Here is a 20,316-nt window from a genome sequence, read left to right on the forward strand (position 1 = left end):
GCCGACTGTCAGTAAGTCACAGGGACAATATGCAGTCAATCTGTCAAACCAATTCAGAATTTTGCCAGAGCTCAGCCCAAAAGTTATATTCAACCTGAGAGAGATGAATGGGAGTGAGAATGTCTACCTTTGAAAAGCTTCATGCTTTGACCAAATCATATGCTGTCACTCCTAAGCTTTAGAAGGCCTGCACTTTTCATCAAAGCCGTTGATGGCTACCTTTCACAGTACTGTCGAATACACCCTCAAAAGCTTCCCTCCCTCCTTTCCTTCCATCCCCTCCCAAATCTCTTTCTTCTTCCCTCCGATGTCTACTACCCCCCTGCCCCTCCACCCAATCCTTCCATTCCCCTTGTCCTTAATCCCTCCCCTCCCTCCTCTCCTCAATCAAACCCTCAAATCCCTCCAGGTTTTTTTCCCCCCTGTGTGTATGTGTGACTTCAGTACTGTCAAGATAGATGAAACAAGAAAAATTCAGATTCATCACAGTCATAACCTGCCATGATGATAATCCACTGCTATTCTTCCCTTGTGGCATTAGGCCGATGTTACTGGCCTTTTTGGGGTTTATTTGCATATTTGTTTCCCCTTTGTTTCTTTTGATGAATTATTTACTGTGGAGTAAAAATGACAGCAGAGATCAGTGATGATTGCTGTCACGGGCGGATGTGAGTTCTTTTCTCCTCTTTGTAATTGTTCTCTTCTTTGCTGATTTTCAATCAAGCTTTTTTTCTTTACTCATATTTCCTGGTGACAACAGACAATAAAGTGGGGGGGAAAACACACAGATATTTTAACATTGCCAGTGAAACCTTTCCACTGTCTAGCGGGAACGAAGCTTCCTTTGTTGTCGTAGTGATTATAGGGTAGGGAAAAGCTGCAAAAAGAGGAGAAAAGGGAGAGAGAAGGGATCAAATGGAAAAATACTGTGAACACAAATCTGCTAGGAGGACCACCTCACACACCTCCCACACACACACACACACACACACACACACACACACACACACACACACACACACACACACACACACACACACAGGGCAATTGAGTGAAAACACACACATCCTGCCCTTCATCATCCAACCATAAAAGAGACTTGATTAGAATAAGATAAACGACTAATAATAGTCGAGCAGTGCAGTTTGCGATCCTTTCAACTTTCTAACTGGAAACAGAAACGTCTTGCTGAGTTTCCAGGAGCTTAAGGTTTAGGCAGCATGTGTATTTGCAAACAAAACAATGTCTTTCGAGTTGTAATCACAGTGAGCTGTGTCCACATGCCTTGATTGTAAAGCCTCAGAAACATTGTCTTCGCAGTGTGTATCAGGATCTACCCTCATGTACACACACTTCCACGCGCGCACACACAACACACACTGCCACCCTGTCCCTGTGTTGGCCTATCCAAGAATAACAATGCATAATTCATGTTCCAAAGTCTCGTCTGCAGACAAAAGTCAGCGCTTGCATTTATTATTTATTGAAAACAGCTCACATGATGAATCCTTTAACAAACAGACTAAGCACTGTACCTATTTCTTTTTCTCATGCTGTTTGTGTTTTGGCATAGATTTAAGTAGGCTCATTAGCAGAGATGAGGATGCGAGGAGAGGAGAAGAATGGCAGGGAAGAGAGAGGTGAAGTGAGCCTGTGTGTGTGTGTGAGAGAGAGAGAGAGAGAAAGAGGAAATGAGGCGAAGGGATAAAGGGATAATTTTTTGAAAAGGTGTGAATTAATGAGTCTTGGGCGTCGCAGACTAATTAATACAAAAATGAAATGCTTTGAGCGCTAAGTTTAAGGCCTTCATTACATTTAAACAATGAAAGTTTACCCCGCTAACCGCTGGGTGTTTGACTTTACTTAACTGCACTGAAAAACCTGGATGTAACAGATTTGTGTTGCTACATAATAACCGAATCTTTTTTCCATGGCTGTTGCAGTGCTGCAGCAGTGCTACACTCCAGCAGAATAAGTCCAAGCAAACACCCGTGCACACCCGCTTTCCAATGTCATGGCTGCACTTGTTGTGTGGGCAGTTTGCCTTGAAGACGGGGAGCAATTTATTGTAGAGTGAAGGGACCCTGTGCTATCCTATGCTAATGCAGTCATCATTTATTCCAGAGTACTTGTATTTTTTTCTCTCTCTCTCTTTCTCCTTCTACTCCACCCCCTTCACCATCCATCACTCTTTCAAGCCATGAGGTATTATCTTTGCGGAACGTTTTATATTCAGTCTTCCTTTAGATGGGTGGAGGCGCGCGCACACACAGTCATTTTTGTTAAATAAAAACGCAATCAAATCTGGTCTCGCAAAGGTTGAATAATTGATGCGTTATGTTAAAAAAGGAATGAAATAATCATAGCCTGTTGGATGTTGGAAGAATATCAAACCCAGCATTGGTGCTTGGCAGACTGGGCTGAGCAGGGTAGGGGCCTTATGTATTTGGGACGGCTGCCCTGTAAAATAATAATGAACAGCAAAGAGTAAGGAGATTAGGAGATTTTTGTTCTGCACTGTACCTGACACTTTGTAAATGCCCACCCATGCTTTTGTTATACAGCGTGACCAGGATCCATCTATCCTGCACTGACAAATCAAAATTTTCTGTAAATGATTCATTTGGTGTGCCATTCCAGCAGCTCTGCAAAAATGGGTGCAGTAGTAGGTACACACGAAGTTGCTGTTGTCGTTGCCGCTATGGAAACAATACATCTTAGGCATATTATTTTTTTATTTAACCATTTGCCAAAGCGTCAAATAACAATAATGTTGTCATTTATATTAGATATTAACAAAGTCACAATACCAGACCAGACTAAATAATAAATCTGAATAGCATTCTAATAAACATACTTGATGTTGCAGTGATTCATGGTCAGCTCATCAGCATTCAGCTTTACTAGTCTACAGTATAAGCTCTTAGGGGTGATGAATGAAATAATATCTGCTTGTTTGCCACTGTAGACTAGTGGGACCTGTTTTCACAGCCATAAAAGTCAGCTATGAATATATACATAGTGTACATCTCTTTATGGATCATGCGTACACATCCACAAACACAGACTCCAAATAATATCATTGTTTCAAATGAAGATGAACTGTTTTTATAGTAAGGAACACCTTTAAGATTGTGCCCATTCGGTATGTAGCAACCGTGCAAAATGAGCATATTCATTCACAGCTCCACTGAGTCGTGTGCAGCCGAGCATTGCTCACCGATAGCGTTTTTATTAATGTTTCAGATTTCCATTAACCAGATGTGTCTGGGTCAAGAGGTGCATTTGTCCTCTCTTTTAATGTGGTGATTGCAGCTAGGGTTTTATTGATACTTAAAGATGCTGTACAGGATGCTGTGTGAGCAGCATGATAAGCTGCTTGATTGTAAGTAAGAAGGGCAGGCAAAAAAATATGTGTGTGTGTGTCTTGTTCGGGGATCACTGAGACAAAAACTTGTCATTTACTTATATATTTATTTCCTTCTTGATTCACTAAAGGATAATATGAAATACACTCAGCGTGCATTAGGCCTTTATATATTCAGCGCACCACTGCAAACCTATAGACAGCCACAAAACATGTACAAACAGTGCCATTTTATCTGTCCTTCTCAGTTTTTCTTTATTCTGCCAAACCCTTCCCTCCATCCCTTTTCTGTGCCCTCTGACTAGTCAAACAGTGTTCTACTCAGGGGGCTTATTTTATTAATTCACCATTTCCTCTGTTACAGGCCGCTTTCATTGTAGTCCACATAGCAAGAAGACCACCTCATAGGGATTTTCCTCTTCACCAGGTAACCACAAAGGGTAAAAGAAGCACATTATCCACATGTACAACACCCAACCCCTCCCACACACGCAAGCTTTTTGTGCTATATTGTGCTGACCACCGTCGCAGCAGGAAAAACACAAGCGCGCACACACATAGCATATTATCTTTATGAGGTGTTATACACCAGTGACCACCAACACAGGGTCTCAGTGTTCTCTAATCCACACTCAGACTGAAAAGACTGTTCCATGCAGTAGAGGGATTACACTGTCGGATTAATGTGAGTTTTAATTTGAGTCATTTTGAGAGCCCGTGATAATAGGAATAGGTGCAGGGAATAATACCACTGCTCCGATATGAACTGAAATGTGGTACAACTTTATATTATTTTATTACAGCTGAGTCGGCTTCAGTGAGACACACATTGTTTGCGTGCGTGTTTGTCCTTGTTTGTCTCACTGGAGATGAGCACGCAGAAGCTTTATAAGTCTGTGAAACCTGCTATTATCACTATGGCTAGCACAGATATTGGAGTGGCTCAAGGAAAAAGTTTTCATTTAGAGTCACTGATTAGCTGCTTATTGTGCCCAAAACAATTTTGAAGTTATTATGAAAAGAAGGCAAAATGCATTGTTTGGAATTTTATTTATTTATTTTATAGATTTTCCACTTTTAGAGATTTCAGACCTGCAGTGAACAAACATTACTCTGCTTTTTCCCCTCTCAGTCCTCATCCGTTTGTATCAGCATGTTACTGCTTTTCAGCCTTTTCTGACTCTAAATGAATCAAATGCTGCTGTTGTGTTATCCAACAGTGGTTGGAGAAGGCAGCATTACCAAAATTATTTTGACTTTGTGCAATGAATTTGTTATATCATTGTCTTTGAAATGGTTGTTCTAAAGATGGGGTCCACTTGTAGTCAGTTGTTGTCTTCAAAGCAACTTCAGTGCATCAAGATGGTTATAAAAAGGGCAATAAGACTAAGGTAGTTCGCTGCTATCGGTCTGCTATCAGTGAATGGAGTTAAGTTGCCATTCGCTTGCAATCTGTTTGTGAATTTGGTGAAAATGGCAAATCTGTTTCTGTCTGCATACAAAAGAAATTCACATTAAACAGAAATTTAAGTCCAGTAAGAACCTTATAGATCTGAAAGAGAAATTCAGAAACGGCTCCACAAATAGTGACATAGTTGCTCTAGGAGGGCAAAATGACAGGCGCTTGACAACCTATCTTTTCTAAAGGATTGATTCTGAATTTGGCTTCCAGCTCCCGATTGCAAAGAGATGCATCACAGATGAGAAATACTCATTTATGCAGACAGATTCTGATTGCAACATGGTGGGATTGAGTCTACATAGTTTAGGTACCTAAATCTAAACTAAAGGCAATAGGTGAACCCACTGCTACCCTCGCTGACGGCAGCAACTTCTGACAGAAGAGTACTATTTGACACCCAGGGATGAAAACACTGTCTGTTTTCTTTATATTTTATCATTCTTTGTGCATTACCAGTACGAAACAGTTCTTGTGTATAGAACCCAGTGCTTGCAGTCCTCCATTCTAGGCAAAATAAACAACAGCTGCTATCAAATATGGTAGATTAACTCCAAAACAGAGAGAGCCCAGAAACATGATATGATGTTCATTCCAAAGTCATATTCTTATTATACTATTGATACAAGTGGTGTTTATAGATCATTCATTTTTTTCTACATGAATAGAGGCAGAAAAAAGCTTTTTCTCTAGAGTGAAGATACTTTCTCTACGAGCAACAACAAAATCATGGTTTTCAGTTCAGTGGATGCGATGTTATATATTGTTGGGTTTTTATTTTCTACTTCTAGAAGGAGGAGAGCTGTTTGGAGTTGGGGTTAAAAAAAGAAGAAGAAGAAGAAGACGGGTTGTATTTTAGTTAATTCAGATTCAGGTTGGATTAATTAGATTTTGCACAGTATCTGTGTAGTGCAATATGGCTTCATCTCCCCTGTAGGAGATTACAACAATCGAATCCCAAATTCTCTGTGGTTGTTGATCCATATTGCTTTTGAAAAACTCACTGCTGAACTGTTCTCTGAAATTGCTTGCTGGAATTTTCATCAGTCTGTTGACTTAAAATTAAAAATAAAAAGTCAATAGATTTGTTAAACAACAGAAATGACTCTTACTGGGAGTGACTGGGAAAGAAATGAATTCCATCACTGCGTAGACCACATCATCTCCTTTGGCTCTGCACCACCGTCCTCTCTCGCTGTGATCAGACAGTCAGTGGTGATTTCATTTTACATAAAGTAGAGGAAACTACAGTTAAAGTGCCATATCTCAACTTTGACTTGAAGTTTATGTTAAGTTTATGAAACTTACAAAAGAAAAGGTTTAAAAGTAATTGGACATGTGACACTGTGTGGGCAGCTCTCGCTTTATTTAAACGTTTTCATACAAAATATGCTGTAATTACGTGCCATCTGCAAGTAAAGACAAGAAAAGCAAATGAAGTAAGCATAATAGAAACACTCAAGAAGCACATCTGATAAAATCAAGGCCAATTGCTTTGCTGAAATCAAACATTCTAAAAACAACGGTGTTCACAGAAGAAATGGCAGGGAACATTATATTAACAACATTGCACGCCATGTTGGTAATGTATTTTGCGTTTTAAACAACCCCCCCAAAGAAGAGCTTTGAGAACTTTTCTTGAAGGCTACTCAAAGAAATTATTGGGACACTTGCCTAAAAGTTCTAAGGTGGTTATAACAAACATTGACTTTCGAGCACATTAGAAATGCACAAATTGTGCTTGCACATTTAGATAAATCCCTCAACCTATATCCCATTTTCCAACCAAAATATGAAGAAATGAGGGGTCACTCAAGACTTTTGCATAGTACTGTATATAGGATCATAGCACTCAGAACTCATTAGAGAATGATTAACCTGGACAGCGTCTCATAATTTAACAGGATAATGATACTAAGAATATACAGCCAAAGACATTTTTCAGTGTAAAGAGGTGGAACATTGTTAGTTTGGCAAGCATTTAAGGTCCTCAATCTTGAGAATCCATCAAAATCCATCCATGCAGGCTTCAAGCCATGTTCTTGTAGCCAGACCACAGCAGGTTTGGATCTGTCAGTGTCCCATGAGAAATTACTGGCTAATAAGGTTGCTGCTACAGCATGTTTTAGCTATAACAAGGTAACAATAACAAAGGTTTATGCAGTTTTAGACCAAGTATGTTTTTGAAGTGACTTCCTGGGAATCACAATTTTTTCTTAATAAGACGGTAAGAAATATCTAATCATGTACAAACTACATATCAATCTGCACTCAGTGCATGCTAGCTTTCTGAACTGTGCAGTCTGTGCCTTTTCCCAGCTTCTGTGCTATATCCCATGATTCATCTGACTTGTAACAGTTGTGTTTTATGAAAGCCTTTTTTCAAACAGTTTCCAACTTTGATTTCCCAGGTTCAGTGTATTAAACACTCTAATATGATACATTTTAAATTTTATATACACAGCCTGTTGTCATAACTCCTAAGGAAACAAAATAAATTTGAAGTCTAATTTCAGTTTTCAGTCAATACGTCAGTTGGTTCGCAGCTGTCAAACATTCATCTACTAAGAAGAATTTGAAAACATTCGGATCCTTTACAGAGGGGTTGTTACAAGGTATCAAAATGTCTAAAAAAAAAACCCACTACCCAAGACAAAGAGATTACCCCAGCACTCCTCAGCGCGATGATTTTTTGAAGCCCCTCAGAAGAGCATTTGAGCTTTGTATAAAGGAAAAACAACACAGGAGAAGCACCGGGACATACAGTGCAAACTCCAAAACACAATACACAAAGAGATGCAGTGCAAGCTACAAGAAGAAGACCAAGAGATGCAGTGCAAGCTCCAGCAATTCGAGAAGAAAAATGAAGGGCTTCAAGTGATGTTTAATGAAGCATTCAAAAGAAATACACAACTGCAACAAGAGAAAGAAGATCAAGAACCTTCAGTGTAAGCTTCAAGAAAAAGACCAGGAGATGCAATGCAAGCTCCAGTGCATGGAGAAGAATATGAAGGGCTTCAAGTGATGTTTAAACAAGCACTCAAAAGAAATGCACAACTACTGAAGAACAAAGAACAACTGGAAGAGATGCAAAAAGAAATGCAACATGATCTCCAAGAGTTTGAGAAGAAAAGTACAGTTAAGAGTATTATACAACAAAGCAAATGACAAAAACATTGAAATTGAGGACGAGAAACAAGAACTAGAAAAAATATGCACAGAAAGCAGAGTAAAATCTAAGCAATGGTGAGCAAAAATACCCATTTGCAACAAAGTGCAGTACACAAACACTGAAATGCAAGAGGAGAAGCAACGGCAGAAAATAAATACATAAAGACATCCAGTGTACACTTCACGACCTGCAGAGGAGACATCAAGAGTTACTGGCCATATCTGACAAAGTACAACAAACAAACAACGTCATGCACAAGGAAAGGAAAGTTCAACAAGAAAAACATTAAAAGAAAACTGCAAGAGAAAAACAAAGAGCTCAAAGAAAAGCACGAAGAAAAGCAGGAAAAATTAGAAGAACTGGAGAAAAGGTGTAAGAAACTTGAGCTGCAGCATACAGAGCTTTTCAATGAGATGACAAACCTCACAGCGCAGAACAAAGATCTGCAGGAACTGTGCCTGCAAAAGAAGAAAAAGCACTTCAGGTTTTTCATGAAGAAGGACTCCGCTGCTTCTTTAGTTCAGCCAGGAAAAGAGTAGCGTGATCCTCCTCCTGCAGGGGCAAAGTAGACAATAAATGATGAAAATAAATTTAAATAAATAATGTCGTTTAGGAACACTACTGAATGTTACTTAAGAAAATCTGAATAAGGTAAACTGAGCTTTATTTAACCTGACGCTCTGTATTAAGATTTGTTGACAGGTTTGAATTGGATAACAGGATGAAGGCAAAGAATAACTCACGAAACGTTTAAGAATAATTCACCTTAATTGGATAACTGGACATACGTAAAGTCTCACTTTAACCATTTGTCTTTGTTTTATGAAGAAACGTTTACATTTATAGTGTCGACTAATCGGTAAGGGTGTGACAAATTAAGTATGAAAACAGCAAAGGGGTCAGTTGAAGCTGCACACATGTGTGTGGACTGTCACAATATGCAGATCAATTGCAACTGTGAAATTAATGCAGAATTATTCTGTAGAGCATGGATCCCTTAGAACGTACCATCACGTGCACAAGAAAACCCCATTTACACAAAAAGGAAGCGTCATTCAGAGTTGCAGCTGTTGAGTAGAAATGCATGTACTGAGTGTAGATTGCTATGTAGTTCATTAGATATTTCTTATATTAGCTTGTTAGCTCGTATTTTATGAAAGTCCATTCCATTTTTTCAAAGAGTTTCCAACTGTGATTTCCCAGGTTCAACGTATTAAACACCCCATTAACTTTGAAAGAGCCTTCATTTTTATTTGAAATTGACTGGTCTGCCAAACAAACAAATAAGTAACTGTCCAAATGCTTGGATCTGGATGCCAATAAATTCTGCAAATGCTAACCAAGTGAACAAAAGAGTTGCACACACTTACTTTAAGACATATATGATTTTTTAATGTAATTGCATAAATCTCCCTCTGCAAGAAATGCAATGAGAAGTTCAGTGCAGCTGCTGTTCGCTTCTTCTGAAGCTGTTCTAAAGAACTTTGGTGATCTTTTTCCCATTTTCTTGGTTTCCCACTGACTTGGTACTGTATCATATCTGTAGCCTTAGCGATGGGTGTCAACCTCACAGGGAACAGAGATTATTCCAACACTGACAGTTACTCACAGCTATCTGGGCATGTCTAAAGAAGCTATATGCATCATTTAAGGTAGAAATTATTATTAATGTCCTTTGATGATAAGAATATGGTTAATAATTATTAATACATATCCTTATTCATTTGTAGTGCAGACTCAAAGTTCCCTAGCTTTTGCTGGCTAGCAGTAATGCACAATTCATAAACTTGTTTTATTTGTTTTTGTTTCTTTAAATATAAAGGCTAAACTCACAGCATTTCTTCCTCTCTGAATACACCTTCTGGGAAAAGAACAACTACAGAATTGGAAGAGTCTATAATGTAAATAGAAAGAACCACGGACCAGATTTTAAACTGAAATCGCCTTTCACGCTGACGTACACTTGAACAGAACACGCAGCAGCTGGTAAAATTGCAATGTTTTGCGCGCTAATTTGGTATGTGCTTCAAAATCAGCAAATTGGGACAACCTTGCTGAAATGGAGATGCTTTTGACAAGTGAAATGGCCTGCCTCATATATTATGCTAAAAAAATACACATTTGAAAGGAACGTCTGACGCTGTAAGCAGGAAATTGGGGGTAAATTGGCACATTCTCTCAGCTTAAGTTAATTGTGCTCGTGCTATTGTCAGGGCATTTGCAGGGTGACAGACAGATGGGCGAGGGCTGACACATGTATTTGGAAGAGTTTAAAATTCAAATGCTCCTCATGTGTGAATGCAGACACCTGCGGTAATCAGCTGGCTGGTGTGTATGTGGTGTGAGTGACGTGCAACCTTGTATTTACCCATAAGCCTCTCTGTCCCTGCCCGTCTTGCTGTCAGGGTTCCTCCTTGTTTTCTGGTGTCAGGTATGCTGTCACGTTTTCCTGAGTGATTAAAAACCCTGGAAGGAAAAAAAAAACACTGTGTACTGTGGTTATATTTTCTAAAAGGAGTTTTAAAGTAAGGAGGCAAGGTATTTATTTCTGTTTGAGCTCCTGGGCATGGTTGATCTCTGTGCTATTAAAAATTCATTCACTGATAATACCCCCACTCCCCACCCCCAACGCGTTCCTCTCCATCTCCCTTCCCCTGTCTCCCTCTGTAGAACGCTCATTTTCTCAATGGTATCTCTGTTTCTTTGTGTCAGTTCACTTCACTTTATTGGCATGGGGTGTGATTCACTGTCTCTATCTCTCTTTGTTCGCGTTGTCTCTCCTTTCATTCTGCGTCTCCTTCCCTCTCTTTCCTCGCTCTTCAAAAATCTGCCATGGAAGCGAGACAGAAGAGCGCCTGCTGTTTCTCTGACACACTCTTCCTCTCTTAAATCAAAACCAACTGAGGCGAAATCAGGTTATTACCTTAGCAGTGTTTCTTCTCTCTCCCTCGCACCCATTCTTCCATTTTTGCCCAAGGTCTATGAAATTTTACACTTTGAAAAGAAAGGGCAGCCGCTCAGTCAGACGAATGGGTGCGAGCTGAATTTGAAAGGAGATAGCTGCATAAATAAAACAGAAAAAATAAATAGCCTACTGAAGTGTGAGATGGATGTCTGACAGGGCCTGACGATGTATGCGTGCGCATGTGTGTGTGTTTGTGTGCATACTCTTGCCCCTCGGTCTGCCTTCAAACGCTACACCTCAGACCCCTCACACGCACGTACCCGTTACAGGGGGTGGTGTTATCAAGTTTGTTGTGGTCAAATATTTGTGATTTCTTTACTGCCTTTCATCCTTGGAGGCAAATAAGGATAGGCATTTATCAGTATGTGATCTCAGAGAGTTGGAAGAGCTCCATAAGTTCTCCGAAAGGAACAAGTTTTGAATGTATGCTACACACAGACGAAAGATGGGGAATAAGGGAAAACACAAAGTAAAGACCTAACTTTCAGCAGAGGTGAGCAGACTGAATGGAAAGCTGAAAACAAAGGGAAAAAGTCCATTTAAAATGCATGCATTCAAGTGATACAGATGGAAAGGGATGAAAGAAGTTATAACAAATTGAACAGAGTAAAGAGTTGAAGGAGAGGAGCCCAAAAAAGCAAGGGCGGTCAGTAAACAGCACGGCAGAGAGTCAAGCAGACATAAACAACTGCAGCTAAAGATGGATGATAAAGACGGAGGAACGGCTGTATCGGTGATGAACGATCAGCAATGTGGACGGGCAAATGAATGATTTGAGGAGAAGAAAGGGGAGGGAAAGGTTGTAAACAAGTCAGAATAACCTCATAAGAATGGCATATCCACCAGAGCTAGGATGGATTGTTGTATGTTATACAAAAAATAAAGGAAAGTTGTCACAATGAAGTAACCTTTGCATGACCTTGGATTGAAAGGGAAAGTAGGAAAGTGACAAAGTTAAAATCTAGCACAGAGCACGGAGATCAAGGACGCAGATAGTTGAGAGAGGGAATGAGCACGGAATAATGAAAAACATGTAAAATAAATACCTAACCTTCTGTTTGCTTTTCAAAAGTACAAATAGAATAAGATGTCGGCGCTTTGTAGATGACACAAACGTGTTTTCAATGAGGCTGCTGTATGGAGAGACCAGGTTGATTAGGAGCTGTGTCATCTTTTGCCAAGACTCGCTTTCTTTGAATAAATACAAGAATCTTTGGAAGACTCAAGAGTGTGTCTCTTTGTGCACTTGTGCATGTCTGCCTGTTTGCCTCTTTGTACAAGGCCCAGATGATCGGGTCAGACTCACACTTCTGTGCGTCCATGACCTGCCAACAACACCTCCACATTAACGCAGGAGAAGCAGTTGATACCACGGACCTAATGAGCACACTTGAGCATGTGAAAATAAAGCAGGGCGGCTCAACTGTAAGACTTTTTTTTGTTTCTTTTTCTTCCTCCTGACAGGCTTACCTTTGTAACACAAATTTTTCTTTGTAAAATTTGGCTATGATGAATTGAGCTGAATGTGAAGCCAGCCATATATGCAGCAGGGAAGTTCTTTTCAAGTCCAATTTACCTGATATGTCTTTGAACTGGAGGAAATGGGAACATCTGTTTAAAAGCCCCAAAAATATATGGGAGTAAAAGCTCCAAAAGGCCCCTGCTGACCCTTGGTTCAGTCAAACAGTAGTGCTGCTTTTTAATGTGCAGACTGCTAAACCACTTTGTGCTGCTTGCATTTCTGTCATAGAACTAAACCTGATAACGAACTGTTGTATATTTATAGCTCCCAGATAGTGTCTCGTCACACCTTCTTGTCTATACCATATTACGTGACTGTATTCATGTCAGCTGCACTTTAATTAAATGCAGACATCTTTTCATTCCCTACATTTGTTATCACTTTGAAACAAATCCATCACACCTTTTTTGCACACATGATTTGAAGCCTGAACAAATCTTAGCAGGGCTTAATAAATGAAATCAATTCATGATTTTTACTTTTTTTTTTTTTTTTTAAACAACCTGAATTCCTCAGTGGTGAGAACTAAACAAGGCTCCTACATTCATCCCAGCAGCCCACCCTCTCTCACCTGTGCAAATTACTGTGTGTAAACAGATTGGATCGCACTAGCTTCATGTGGTTAGCCACTTCCCTAGCTGGGACAGGCTCCACTCAGGAGAAATAAACCATTTCCTGTTCACCGAGGGAACGATATGCTCAACTGTAACATACTGTAATTCTTTCCAGACGCTGGGTAGATTTGATCTTGTTGGAAAAAGTGCAGTACTAACAGGAGACATGTTCAGTAATGCAGAATACTTTAAACACATTCATAGGTTTCATTTCTTTAATGGGTGCATGCTAAAATATTGAAATAAAAACATGGAGTTAAACCCAGTGTACTACCTGCAGTCATTTTAAATTACTCCATATAGGACAAGATGTCTTGTAATCCTTAATGTGGGTTCCTTAAGGGTCAGCTTGAATTAACAGTCATCTGGGCCCTTTATTTCCTTTGGGCGTGTAACTGTTTTAAACTCCCAAAGTAAACTCCACGCCTTGCAAATGTGTAGCTGTTCTGTTTCTTACTCAGTGAAAAAGCTTATGTAAGCTTAAAAAAATATCATTTTATTGTAACATTATTCATTATTATTTATTGTTTGTGTCATCTCTCTGAGATACTTACTTTATATGTAATCAGTCATCCAAACAGTTCATTATGAATTGGACACAAGAAACAGATTTGGCTGCAGATGCAGTGCAGAACCATCCTTGTCTGAACCCGTGGAAGATCCTCCAGCGCCGGATATATCTCAATGCATCTTCTAGTCTTCTGCTTAGTTATCACACTGATAATCCTAAAACTGTGAAAACAGACACTATCCTTAATTGGTTTGTATCATATCTCTGAAAAACGCATAGTTTACCGTCACTTTGGAATGTAATTTGATGTCTTTTTTTAATGAATGCTATTGCAATATTGGGCTAGACCCTCAATGCTACTGATGACATCTAATCTTCGTGACAGCTTATTTTGCAGGCTGACTTCTCTTGATCTCCCACACTGATATGCAGAGTGTAAATGTTTGAATGTTTTATCGCACAAGTGAAAACGGGAAAGACAGAGGTTTAAAAATATGGGCTCAGTTGCAGTAGGCATTGGATTAATTATACAACGATTCAATAATTGCAGTATATTTAAATATTAAAAAACATTATGAACATTTAAAGTGAATGAGTTAGGAAGATCATTAATGGATAATGAGTTTAGGAATATACGATGTGTTATGTGTTAGTGCTTTGATAGGATCATCAATCCTATACACTTTTTATTTGGTTAACGGGAGCTTCACAAGGTCGCCTCATACCCTGCTCTAATTTTTAAGTCCGACCTTGTGTTGGCGTGTGTGTATGTGTGTGAGTGCGTGTGCATGTATATGTAATAAAGAAGAATTTCACTTAGTGTGGAGACATATCCTGGCAAATCCACAGCTCAAAACACACAAGCAGTAAGTTTCCTTGACCTCAAATGTTGTTAAAATATTCACGAGTACAAAATATTGTTTCTTCCTCTTGATTTTACCTGATTTTCAACCTTCTTTTCTTCCTTTAATCTTTTTCTCTTGTTAGCCCACAGACTGTGTTCTGTAGTACCACAGGAGTTCTGTCGTCTGCAGAACAATTATGTCAATTATCTCGCATTTAAATGGTTTCCAGAGAGGAGTTCCTTGGCTAATAACAGTCAAATGAAGTGACAACTAACCAATTAATCTCACTCTAATTGCTCAGTAGGTACAGTCAATCAATCATAATGCCCCTCTCTCTGTACTTTCTTCCTTGCTTTCAGCGCACATTTTACACTCGGTAGCTTGGCTCACTACATGTCAATCAAATATTAATTCATCCTTTCGCTCCTGTGGGGATGGAAGTGCATTCCAGTGTGTTGACTTCATGGCTATGCTGCTAGTCAGCACATTTGACTTCTATCGTGACAATGTTTGCTTGAAAATGCTTTATGGGCAAATTAAAAGAGTAAAGCAACAGTAGAGATAGGGAGGCCATTCATTTCATAATTGCATGTTTGCAGCTTTGATCATGTTACATAGACAAACATTAGCTCACTGTTAGTCTATATTTAATAGTCTAAATTGCCAAATCACTGCTCCATATGCTAGAGACCAAGAGCCTTTGAACTGACAGTTTCACAGACTCGAATGTTATGATATATCTTGTGAGATTTACACTATGTGCAGCTTTGCTTTCTGCACCCTTGCACACATGTATCCAGAGCCACAAGCTTGAGTGAAGCACAGAGCTGAGCAGCTAAAATCTGCCTGAGTGCTTTACTGAAATAATTTATTCCGGTGTCATTCCAGAAAAAAAAAGGTCACATTTGCAATTTGCAGCAGTGGTGATGGAAATCTGAAAAACAAACTATTACTGTTTAGTACGTTTAAAAAAGTTGAAAAATGACACTTTAATGTGAGCTTTGTGAGGTTTTTGGGAGAGCTTATTTATGTGGTCAGCATTATGAGGAGGTAGGGTTAGTGAGTGACTCATTAAAAAAAAGGAAACAGCAAAGAATGTGAGCCTGTGTTTTGTCCTAAAGTGGGAGAATCCGCTCACCACTCCAAAAATTTGGAGTTCGTAACATAATGCTGGGTTTCCCTACAAGTAATGCTAGTCAAAAATGTCCATACAAAATCTATTGGTTTCTCTGAATCGTATTTTTTTGGCATAACAAGATATTTTCACTGAGCACGTATTGACAATAATATCCAAGTTTTATTCCAGTCTTATTTATCCTGGCACATTTAATCTCAAGAGCTGCTCATTAAACGTCTGTCTTTAACAAATTCCCATCAGCGAGATGTTAGTCACCTGCACGCTATTAAAACATCACAACATTGAGATAGTCATTCTTAATTCTCTCATATTAACACTTTACATCAGGTGCATCAGGGTCTGTGAGTGTGTGTCATTCACTACAAGTGCTTGAGTAAAAGTGCTAACAAAAAACTTGCTATTTTAACAAACGGGGATGCCAGTTTATTTCATTTATTCTCCACAAAACTGCACTTTTATTATAAATCGTGTTTTGGACACTTTGGATTTTTGAAGTTGTGCCTTGAAGCTACTGCTCACTTATTTTAAATTTCTCAGTCTCCAAATGTTATTGCAATAAATGTGTTTATTGAGTCAAAACTTGTTGGATATTTTGTTCAGAGTGATCCCACACAAATGCCATAGTGCTGTCTTCTATGGTTAATGTAGTAAACCCATAATGTCAGCGCTTATTATACTAGCTATTGATCTTTCAAATTTGCGTCCTTTTGCCCCTTTTGATGTGTATATTCATAGAAATTAAGCATAAATATCATCACAAAGACTCAACTCAAAACAGAAATTTTGATTAGTAAATGTAAACCCCAGAGGAGCACTCAACAGTCAAGCAGATATCACTGCCAGCAAAGTCCTTGAAACTGCTGTGAACCTCAAATGTTTGCCGTTCACATCAGTGCAACAACACAGTTGATGTGGAATAGGCAGGCCTCCTGCCATATTTGCAGTTTCAGGATTTAGCCTGAAATAACAAAACAGTTCTTAATAGTTCTTAGTTAAGCTCTGCAGGGCCTACATGCAGTATAAAACTGACCGCAGTACTCTGGCATTACATGTAATTAGTTGCTGCCCAGCACTGCCCGCCATGTATTCTGTCAACAACAAATGTATATCTGCAGGTTGTATTAACTGCAGCTATACATGAATTGGCTCAAAAGTCTGAAATTGATTGGGGGGGAAGAAAAATCTGCCGTGTGGGCACGTATGCTTCGTCCCACACTGTCACGGCTCGTGGTGTCAAATGTTGTCTGAAAATATTGTTTTCCCTCAGTGATGTTTAATTGTTCCTCAACCAATTCCCCTTTCCATTCTCATTCCCACCACTAATTAGGAATGGAATTTAACTAGCAATGACTTTAGCGGGGAATCAGAACACACCCAGCCATTATAAAAAACCTAGGGACCCATAATGTGGTGTGGACTTGGCCACTGAAACCATGGGGTGGAGAGACATGAGGAGAGAGCTGCTGCTTCTCTCTGCTGCTCTTTGCATTTTTGGTTCTGGTCTTTGTTGCCATTGGCCTGTCATGAGAAGTTTCTCTCTTCCCATTTTGAAATTGTTTTCTGTTTGTGTTCCTCTGCTCTTCTGGCTTTTTTTTGTTTTCCTCTCAACATCTCTCCGTTTCTCTCTTGACCTTTAGTGTCACCTCATTCTTTTTCCTCCACCCTCGCTCACACACACACACACACACACACACACACACACACACACACACACACGCGCGCGCGCGCTCTTCCTCCTTCCCACTCTCTCCTGCCACAGTAAGACCTAATATGAACTTTTGCTAGGAGCTGAGATCTATTTTATTGCCAGTGTTACTGTGAATGCCTTCATAAATTTAATGCTGTAATGCCTTTGAACAGCCTTCAAGTCCTCAGATTCATAAACACACACGCGCACGCACACACACACAGATACACGCACAGTTGCTCCCATTTTTTCCCACTTTTCTTTATGAACTTCCCAACACATGCACAATCGCACACGCACAGATGTGATGTGTGAATGAGGTCTTTGAGGTTGTTTTTGCTCACATCAGACACAGCAGCCCCAGTGTTTGTTTGCAATTTCCACTGGCTCCGGTCCACTCCACCAAACCCATGGGAATTTGTGGATCAGCATCTTCTCAAAAAGCTCCTGGGCGTCACAGTGTACGAGTGAGCACAGAGCGAGTGCAATGGGTGCAGTGATGCTGTTAGTTTTATGTGGTATTTCAGATGTACTCTATGTGCCATAGTTTATGGTAGAATTTAATAGGCAGTGCTGTAGTTTAAGACTGACAGTGTCATTAAATTACTAAATCACTGCAAAAAAAAAAAAGTAAATATATACAGTTTGTCCTTTTCAGTTTCTTTTAGTAAATATTTCATTCTGAGTCCTGCAGAAAGTTAAGAGGCTCTTGAAATTAAATTTGATGTATGTTTCTCTTCATACTTTTGCTATTGGGTTTTACACACTGTATTATTATTCTCACACAATAACACTCAGAATACAGCCTACAAGGCTGTTTTTAACCAGAATATTTAAGGACTGTATAAGCTACAGTGTTTAGCTGCTGTTTAGCTGCTGTAATTTAAGCTAAATATATATACTGTGTAAAAAATGTCAAGACTGGAAGCTAACTACAGTGTTTTATGTAAATGCGGAGCAGATGTTCTTATTGAAGTGATGTCAGTGTGTAAATAATGTTAAACATACACGGCAGCACAGTAACAGTGAATCATTAGCACCTGCAGTAGGAACATACAGCAAATTTAAAAAATACATAAATAAAATTGAATTGAACTGAACCTGCTGTAGGTTGAAATTAATAATGCACAGTTCAGTAGAGGCACAGTGAGTTTGTTTCATGGGTTGTTTGGCTTGTGATATAGATCATAGGCACTCACATGCATTAGGAGACATGTAAAGAAATCTTCAGAAAGATGAATAAAGGTTTGGCGTTTAGACTTCAAACTCACAGAGAACAGTCTCAGAGATGACGTAAAATCATCTCGTGTAGCACGCCGCATTGTCATTCATAGCCTGGAAGCAGACATCTGAAGCTTTGCGTGTAACTGGAGAGTAACATGTGTAGGTAAACAGTGTTACTGTTTGTTTCAGGTGTGTCAGAGTGAGGCTCAGTGGGAAAGATTGCTGTGTCTAGACAGGAGTGTGAGGGTAAGTGTAACATTTTCTCTTTGTTGTAACTTACGGCAAAGACGTGTCTACGTCTCTCAGTTTTCACCCCCTGTTCTCTTTTCTGCAACCCTGATTATTTTTTCTGTTGCCTCCCTCTCTCTCTCTCTCTGTTTCTGTGCTCCTACAGCTGATTGCATAAATAATTTACGGCATGTAAATCCTTAGCAGCTGTTTGCTCCTCTTTGCCCCGTTTGTTCCTGTTTTCTTTCTTCCAGGTTAACATGGGACTTTTCTCAACCTTGTCACCTCTCCTCCCCTCTCTCTCCCTTTCTGCCTCTGTGCCTGGGGTTAACCTATCTTTCTTTCTCTCTAATTACACTGTTCTCAGTTCCAGCCCTTGTGTCTTCCCATGGGTTTCCATGTCTTTATGTAAGGAGTGGCTTTTTCTTGTATTGATGGGAATTTTGACTTGTAAGTCCATAGCTGTTGTTGTGTATTTGCATGTGGATGTGTGTGTCTTCCACTGTGCGCTTCTGCATGTAGATTGCTGCTCCACAAGACAGCCACCGTGTGGCTTCAGACCCTTACAATCAAGACGCTTATATGGGCTTATTGTGATTACAGTTCTTAGCTGTGCCTATGTACAATTTCGTCTGTCACTCCAGGCTTCAAATCCTCTAAGAAGGATCTCCAATTCAAATTGCGCTGTCAAATTACGTTTTCTTCTTTTCTGCCGTAGTCCCCTCAATCCATTCCCTAGGTTGGACATGAAGCAATTTTATGTTAAAAAAGAAATAATAATAATACTAAAAAAAAAGAGTCGCTCTGCACAAGAGAATCTATCAGAAAATTGTATGAGGCCAAATTCAAGGGGGGAAAAAAGATGAACAACAAAAGGAAAACTTTACCTTTGGCTCTGTTAAGTCATTTCTTTTCCCCTATTCAATTTCCATTGTTTAAGACTGGGGCTGATCTTTCCAATATTGCTGCTAATCTAACTTCAAAGGGATGCCGGTATGTTAAAACACTTTTTAATTGTGATAAGGAATACGCTTTCATGCTTAAACCCCTTCTCCTCTGTTCGTCTGGACAGAACCCACAAATGCAGAGGCTGTTTTTTCACTCGGCAATTAAAATTAGAATTGGTCACATTTTTCACTGTCAGCCATTTCCTTTGCACACAAAGACATGCGGGCCACACAAGCGTGCGCGTACAGACATATGCAAACCCAGATACTACCATACAATACACATGGTGTTTTTGCTCAGTTGAACCATATCTAAAATAGCTTGCATGAAGACCATTAAAGAAGAAGAAAAAAAATCCTCCTCAAAACTAAAACAACCCTTAAGACCGTGTGGGTCTGGTAGGGCTGATGATTCACCACAAGCTTCCCTGTTACTTCTATGAGACATGCGATGCAGGCTGCGCCTTGTTGTCCAGAGATAACAGATTAACGTGATTGCTGAGTGAATCATTTGCACTCTAGTGCTTTTGACATGGAAGATTCTTGAGGCTTTGATACTTGCACAATATTTTGAAGGAGTGGAGCAGTAAGATGTAATTCTGTTGTGACAAAATCAATTTGGATAAAAGCACAATGT

At 39.5% G+C, this 20,316-nt stretch overlaps 1 long non-coding RNA gene across 4 annotated transcripts in view; it reads left to right on the top strand.

Moving 5' to 3' along the window:
* LOC309716883 overlaps nt 1–20,316 on the top strand; it is a 156,756-nt gene that overhangs the window by 86,680 nt on the left and 49,760 nt on the right. For 3 of the 4 annotated variants that reach the window (XR_014279531.1, XR_014279533.1, XR_014279534.1), the window contains exon 5: nt 18,694–18,750. This is a non-coding gene — a long non-coding RNA (uncharacterized lncRNA). Of the gene's footprint in view, nt 1–3,731; nt 3,795–18,693; nt 18,751–20,316 lie in introns of all 4 variants that reach the window. The other variant, XR_014279532.1, reaches the window with a different exon arrangement.

This window comes from Aulonocara stuartgranti, assembly GCF_965226115.1.
Source record: "Aulonocara stuartgranti genome assembly, chromosome: 11".
Classification (NCBI taxonomy): Eukaryota; Metazoa; Chordata; class Actinopteri; order Cichliformes; family Cichlidae; genus Aulonocara; species Aulonocara stuartgranti.